We start from the raw sequence: 8,112 nt of genomic DNA on the forward strand, positions 1-8,112 counted from the left end.
AACATTTGCTTCTTACTTGAGCCTTGGATATCAGTTCCTCATTTTCCCCTCCCTCCCCTCCCTCATGAACCCTTGATAATTCATAAATTATTATTATTTTGTCATATCTTACACTGTCTGAGGTTTAAAACGTTTGGGGGTGTTTAAATCATTTTTTGCAATAAAAGATTACAGCAGTTAATAAACACCGTTCTAAAAACTGAAAGTGGAGCTGAGATGCATCGTTTTTGTGACATTAGCAGGGTGGCGATCATCATTTTAAAAGGCTCAGTTAAATCCCCTTCAAGGCCCTTGACAGTTGACTCCTAGTCAGTCTGAGCTCCTGAGTGAATTTCCCCTTTTCCCTTTTGCCTGGTTCCATTTCATCCGTCTATCCTCCCCTTACCTGCATTTTCTCTGTCAAGTCTTTCCTATTCTGTAAGAGTGAGCTATGCCTCCCCACTTCGTACCTGAAACGTTTTCTGTGTATACCTCAACCTTGAAGCATTTATCGCTCTTGTATAATTTTTTATTTATTTGCTTGTTTCCGTTATGAGGTTGCTAGCACCTTAGGGACGGCCCCCATATAGCTCCGGCCTGGCGCAGTTCCCAGCCTTGAGCCTCAGAGGCTTCCTTCTTTTTTGCTGAAATCTGCAGATTCTTCGCCCAGATCTATGCTGGCAGAGGGCAGAATGAGGGTACTAAATGCCTGGAGATGCCAGTAGGAAATATTCAAGACAAACCATCCTCTGAAAGCAATTTGCCTGGAGCTGGCTTTGCATTTAGAAATCGTTAATGTCTGATACTGAGTTCTGTGGGGGCAAAGATATAAATTCACTTAATCTTAATTTTAAAAGGCAGTTACTCTTCAGGCTTACTTTTCCTCCTTGTTTTATCTAAACACACAGATAGGGAACATTGGTTTAGATTGTCCAAAACTGGATTTTTCTTTTATGGTTTCCTTTCCAAATCTTTCATTTAACAGTTTTCCACATTAAAAAAAAAAACAACCCATTTGAGCAGATGTTCTATAGACATTTTCCTGTTGGGGTCACCCTGCCCTATTTTGGGAAAGGTCGTCAACCATCCACTGAAAATGTTTCCCTGCCAGACTTTCCTAGTTAGCTCGTGGGTAATGATGGGGTGGCAAAGAATGAACACCACACCCCAGGTAAGTTTGACCTTAGCTACTCCCTGGTTTCAAGATCATAGTTTTATATCGAGAGCCCTTGGTTTGAGAGGTATTGGTCAGAGCCTCTAGAAAAGCATGAGCCCAACGTTGGATTTTGAAGATGACCGTGTTCCTGAGACTCACACAGTTGGCTGAAAGACCACAGGGCAGAGGGGCTGTGCCTCCGAGTCTTCTTTGCCTCTGGCAGGAGAATCATGCATGCTGGCTTTTGCAGGGGACTTACAAGCATCTGCACTGGTGAAGTTGTGTCCTTCTCGACAAGCCTATAGAGAGCAGGTTGGCCACATGACTCACTTGAGCCAATGAAATTTGAATAAAAGCGAGCTGTTTCCTTGCAGAAAGTGGCTTACGCTTTGGGCTGCTAAGCCAGACAGTTAGCAGTTCGAAACCACCAGCCGCTCCCCAGGTGAAAGATGACGCTTTCTATTGCCATAAAGAACTCCAATATCAGGTACTCCCAAGGGCAGTTCTCCTCTGTCTTTTAGAGATGCTGTAGGTCCGAATTGGCTCACCGGCAGCGAGGTCGGTTTGGCTTTATTTATTTATTTTTTTGTGTGGTTTCCTTTCAGTTCTTTTGTTCTCCTGCCTGCTACCAAGAGAACGGTTTGTTCCGAGAGGAGGCTCTCTTTGCTTGGCCTCTAGAGTGAAGGGAATCCCTGCAGCTGACATCCAGGGTGAGTACAGGAGTGGGTGAATGAAAACGCTTGCTTTGGTTTGGAAGCTACTGCCCTTTCAGGGCACTTCCGGAGTTACACAGCACTGGAATGCTCAACAACTAGCCAGAAGGTTGGGTGTTCAACCCTAGCAGCACCTTGGATGACAAGTCTAGCAATGTGTTTCCAAAGGTCAGAGCCATTGAAAATCCTTTGGAACAATTCTACTCTGAACACAGCAACTCAGAACAATAATGATAACAAAAGGATTTTAGGTCGGTTGGTTATCCTGGTGACATAATGGGCTTATGCATTGGACTACTAATCACAAGGTCAGCAGTTCAAAACCACCAGTCTCTCCTTAGGAGAAAGATGAGACTTTCGACTCCTGTAGAGTTACACTCAGAAACCTACAGGGTCAATTCTTCTCTGTCCTATCGGGTCATGAATTGGAATCCACCCAATGGCAAGGTGTTTTTACCAATGCGAACTTAAAAATAATAATAATAACATTTAAGATACACTCGGCTGACTCCCCTCTTCTTTCAGCAGCGAGGGTTCTGTTGGCATGGGTAAGCCTCTCATGTTCTGCCTGGTTGGCTATAGTAAGTGCTCTGTTTCTGGTGACATGATCCCTTTTTGATTTTTTAAGAAAATTCATTTTAAAGATCTAGAGATTTCTGAGTTCAGGATGAGCTCGCATGTTCCATTGCTTTCCTGGGGAGAATGTTAACCAATCCCACGCCTGGTTGAAAGTGACCTTCTTTGTAGGAGCAGAGCAGACTCTTTCCTGTCTTCCCTGTATCACCGCCTGGGAGGAGCAGGATTTCCCAAATTAGAGTTATTTTGTTTGCATTGATTTTGCCATTAAAGAGCCATCGGTGGCTTCTCCAGGAAAGTAGAAAGCTTTTCATCGAATCTTCCTTCAACGTGAGTACAGCCGGCAGCTTAGCCACAGCCATCCCCTGATACAAGAGCAAGACAGGACTTTTATAATTGCAGAGAAACGAGAGAGAGAGAGAGAGAGAGAGAGAGAGAGAGAAGCAGAGTTTCCTAAAAACACTTCTGGGCAGAAATGTTATTCTGAAGAAAATAGGAACTGACCAGGGAAGGGGATAAAAATGCTCTATAAATAAAGGAAACTTAGCATGAGCTGTTGTGAACCCTTTGTCCATTTCATTTTACTGGAATCAATACATACTTCTATTCAGCAACCTGGGGATCATGTTCTATATCAAAAGAACTCTTCCTCCATGCGAAGCGCACGAGGGTAAGTAAAGCGCATCGCTGCTATGGTCCAGTGCAGTGCGCACAGAGTGTGCGTGAACGTGGTCCTGTGATCCGTGGATGGCTCCAGACACAGTCTCTCGGTGATACGCTTGTCTTCATCTCATTACAGTGCCTTCAGAACAGAACCAAACAGCCAGTGGTTGGGGGGCGGTGAGGGGCGGGGGGCATCTGCTGGGCCACTTCAGTTCAAGGCAGAGAAGTCAATTCAGTGAATGATGACAACTTTGGGGGGCACTCCAAAGGGGTGATCTTGACAGATTGTGTCTAAGAGAACAGGAGAGTCTCAGGAGCTTATTAAGAAGAGCGTGAAAGAAAATGGAAAACTACAAGAGTGAGGGGGGAAAATGCACGAAAGTTGTACCAACGATTTTCCTTTGCAGTTACAAGGACAGTTCTGCTCCATTTCCTGGGAAACATTTCTTCCTTTCATCCAATCGTCCTGACGGTGACCCGTCAGAGTTCTCTCTTGTTCTCAAAACTCAAAGGACATCGAACAGAGCATGGCTTGCATCGCTGGAGGATGCCCGAAGTGCCATGGTGACTTGGTGTAAATCAAGGAGTGCAGATTCTCCAAGGAAGGGTTGGGGCGATGGAAACACCACCTTCAGACATGTGTGGATCTCGATGGAGGATTTGTTCAGAACCCTAAGCTTCCCCTTTTGAAAGTTTTGTTTAATGAAAGTTTCCATGGTTTGGATCAACCCTTGTGGTCTTACCCTCATATACACTGTTGGGAATTCAATACATCATGCCACTTGATTATCGATGGCACGAATGGTGAAAGACTCCACTACTAAGAGAAAAATTGGTGGTTAAAACCACCTAGAGGTGCCTCAGAAGAAATCCCTGGTCATCTGCTTCCAAAGGTTCCCAAACATCAAGCTTACTGCCAGCTAGTTTATGTTGACTCATAGAGACCTTATAGGGCAGGGTAGAACTGCCCCTGTGGGTTTCCAAGACTGTAACACATTTCAAGAGGAGAGAGCCTCATCTTTCTCTAGCAGAAATTGGTGGTTTTGAACTGCTGACCTTGAGATTCACAGCCCACGTCATAACCACTACGCTAGTATGGCTCCAGTTATAGCCATGAAAAGCTTTTAGAATGCAGTTTGAAATACATGGAGTTACTAGGAGCCAGAACCTACTCAGTAGAAAATGCCTTGGTGATCTTATGAACATAGGTGCAGATATCCAGGACCACATGCTTGATTTTCAATTTTAGAACACTTATCTAAAACAAAACTTTACAAATTAGATGTAGGGTTTTGTCTTTTGTCATAAACCAAGTCAATGCCTTTTGTACTAACTCTCTCATTTTTTCTACTTTCCACCTCCGTCCTGAGATTTCTTTTCTCTGCTCATTGTCTTCTTTTCCATCCCCATTGTGGTAGTTACATAATTTCATGTTAACTTGAAGCTATATAAAAATTTAGTGGTGGAGTTTAGCCTGTCAATCAGGTGAGAGCCTGATGGGGCCTCTGTATGGGTGAGGCCTTCTCATAAGAGGGCCCTGGGAGCCTCCTCCCCGCTCTCTACCTTCACCTTCCTGCTGACGGACCCTGATTGCTGCAGAGCCACATGACTTAGCACCCAAGGGCTTGGTGATCTTCCTGCCTTCTGCATCATTGCTTGTGGCCATGTGAATCTGAAGAGGGACTTATGGACTAGTACCAGACTTACGTGGACTTGAGTTAGACTGGGCTGGGATCTGTTCTTGATATGCAATTACCCCTTGATATAAAGTTCTTTGTTACATATAGATGAAGGCCATTGGATTTGTTTCTCTAGTCAACCAACCTAACATAGCCATCCTTTGCTCTGGACAGCTGAAATCTTCTGTGTCTGGTCTCCAGCTCCCACCTGCATCATTCACTCATGCATCTCCTTTCTCTTTTCTCTGGTCACGCATTCTCAACCCTGAGAGAGGCAGTGGTGCAGTGGAAAGGGCATGGAGCTCAGAGTCATGAAATTTAGGTTTGAGTCTGAGTGCTGCTAACAATATACTCTGTGACTTGTAAACTCCCTGGATATCGAAGTGCTCACCCATCAAGTGTGCTAGGGATACTTGCTTTGTTATTTCTAAGGTCCATTGTAACTCTTCAGAAATATAAATCTTATAGCTTCTCTACAGATCGATTGGATATTTGATTTTGTTCAATTTTTGCCATTTTATAACATGGACATGTGGACTTTGGGAAATAAGGATCCCCCTTATAGAGCAGTTGCTCTGTTTTATCTAAAGTTCGATCACTTGCCCCTAAGATAGTATTTCTGCCTTGTAGATTTGAGGGTTGGCAGCTTTCAGGGGAGACAGGAGAGAATAGGGAGCAGAATTTTCTTCCACCTGAATACAGCAAATGAGTTAAGCCCAGTAGCCAAAGAGGACTGTGCTAAGATGTGTTTAAGAGAATTTCAGGATTTGTTCTGTAAAAGACAAGAGCACGTTAGCTCCATTTGTGCCTCTACATTTCTGTTCTTCATAAGCCAAGTCATAGGTAACAAAGGATGTTGGCATTTTATTTATCTTTCAGTTGATAAATAAACCAGAGGAACAACCGTTTGTGTTGGTGTCAATACAGCTGATTGTTTCGCTGTATTGACACAAAAAGGTATCTGGTCTATTTTGTGCTGTTTGACTCATAATCTGTCTCTTAACAAGCACCTCAAGTCTTCAGAGACAAATGTGCCCGCAAGAGAGCCAGTGTTGCACCCATGCCAAGAGGCAGCATCACTTGCCCCATAAAAAGCATGTTCCCTAAATTACTCCAAAGGGTCAAGGTCTTCTATCCGTCTGTCCACATCACCTGTTTTCCTGCTGTCGTTAGGTGCCGTCGAGTTGTTTCTGAGTCGTCACGATCCTGCGTGCACAGAACCAAACACGACCCTGCGTGCACAGAACAAAACACGACCCTGCGTGCACAGAACAAAACACTGCTGGGTCCTGCACCGTCCTCACGATTGTTGATGGGGTTGGACCACTGTGCTAATCCATCTCATTGAGAGTCTTTCTTCTTCGCGGACCCTCGACTTTAGAAACATGATATCCTTTTCCAGGAACTGGTCTTCCCTGCTGCATGTACAAGGACATGAGACAATGTCTCACCACCCTCACGGCGAAGGAACATCCTGGCTGTCCTTTTTCCAAAACAGATTTGTCTGTGGTCTGTGGTTCTTCAGCAAGTCCACATACTTTCGAAACTCTTGGCCCAAACGAATTCAAATGCATCAATTCGTCTTCAGTCTTCCTTAATCTTTGTACAACTTTTACATGCATGCGAGCTGGTGGAAAATACCCCGGCTTGAGTAAGGCATTGAGTCCTCAAAGGGACATCCCGATTCTTCAACACTTTGAAAAGGTCTTGTGCAACAGATTTGCCTAATGCAATACATGCTTCCATGAGTCTTGACTGTGCGTCCAGACGTACCTTTACTGACTTAAATTAAACAGTGTTGCTAATATTTCAAATGGGAGGAAACAAATTACAGATTAAAATATCAATAATACCAAGTTTAGAGAGGGCATGAGGATACAGACACTATCATACACTGTAGGCATAAACATAAATTGGTATAACTTCTGGAAGGTAATTTGGCAATATAGATAAAAAATTTTAATGTGCAAAACTATTCTTTTTCTATTAGTTGTCCAGGAGTTATCTCAAGGGGGTGGGTGGGAAGTCACTGAAAAATTGTTTACTACAGTAAAATCTGGAAATAAATTTTAGGATATGCTGAAAATTATATAATCGATACATAAATACACAAAGTTCATTTATACAATGACAGAGCTCTGGTCCGCAAGGTCAGCAGTTCAAAACCACTAGTCACTCTGAGGGAGAAAGAACAGGCTTTCTACTCTCATAAAGAGTTGAAACCCAGAGGGGCAGTTCTACCCTGTCCTATAAGGTCACTATTCATTGTCATCAGCTTGATGGCAGTGAGCTTGGAGTTTTCTTATTCAAACAATGGACTAAATACAGCCATAGATGAAGTAGATCAACAGGTACTGACACCGGAAGATGTTGAATTTTTGGAAGGTTTTCAGGAGCACTTGTTTTCTTACTTGTATACTCCTGCATCCACTAGCGTGCTCGGTACAGGATAGGTGAGGGAGAGACAGACAAGCTGACAGACACAGAGAGGTGAGAGGAAGGAGGGGACGTGAGAGAGGGAAGGAGGAAAGCAGAAGAGAGGGCAGCAGAGAGGCGGGAAAAGCTTTTAATGCTTCAATAGTCCCTGGAGCAGGCAAGCCTCCCTCCTTCCTCGCATAATGTTCCCACCTATTCACGCAGTCCAGTAGTGAGAGGACCTCTGCCTGGAAATACATTGTTCACACCCTTCTTCCTCCAGGGAAATATGCAGCCGACAACACCGAGGCCGAGAGACATGTTGGGACAGAAGGTCCCTGGCTGCAGGTCTCTTATCACGGAGAGCACAGGAGCCCTGCACCTGAATCCATTTTGCTGAAATAACAGGAGGAGGCAGACTCCCAGCATCCCACCTGGAGGCCAAGGTGGGTCCCCCTGGCTCCCAGACACCACTTTCCCTCCGACTCCGACCTGAGGGTGTGTCGGTGGCTGGTCCAGGCTTGACAGTTTTCAGTTGGGCTCCCAGCCAGCAGGCTCTCAGGCACAGGGGACCTTTTGCTTTAGTCTTTAAAATTCCACGTCTGGATAGATCATTTCCTGGGCCCTGGCTTCCTCAGGTGTTGGGAGAGGAGGGGCGTTCAGGCTTTTTTGTTCCTTCCTAAGAGGTCTGTCCTCTCAGATGAGGTCTCCTGGGTACAGGATGGTGCTCGCCTCCCACCGATTGTTTGTGTTGCCATCATCATTTTATTTATTTATTTATTTTTCATTTTTATTTATTTATTTATTTGTTTGTTTGTTTGTTTTTGGTTTGGTTTTTTTTTTTTAACATTTTATTAGGGGCTCATATAACTGTTATCCCAATCCATACACACATCAATTGTGTAAAGCGCATTTGTACATCGTTTCTCAA

Source organism: Echinops telfairi, unplaced genomic scaffold (genome assembly GCF_000313985.2).
Source record: "Echinops telfairi isolate 266 unplaced genomic scaffold, ASM31398v2 ScPeMD7_4;HRSCAF=17, whole genome shotgun sequence".
Lineage (NCBI taxonomy): Eukaryota > Metazoa > Chordata > Mammalia > Afrosoricida > Tenrecidae > Echinops > Echinops telfairi.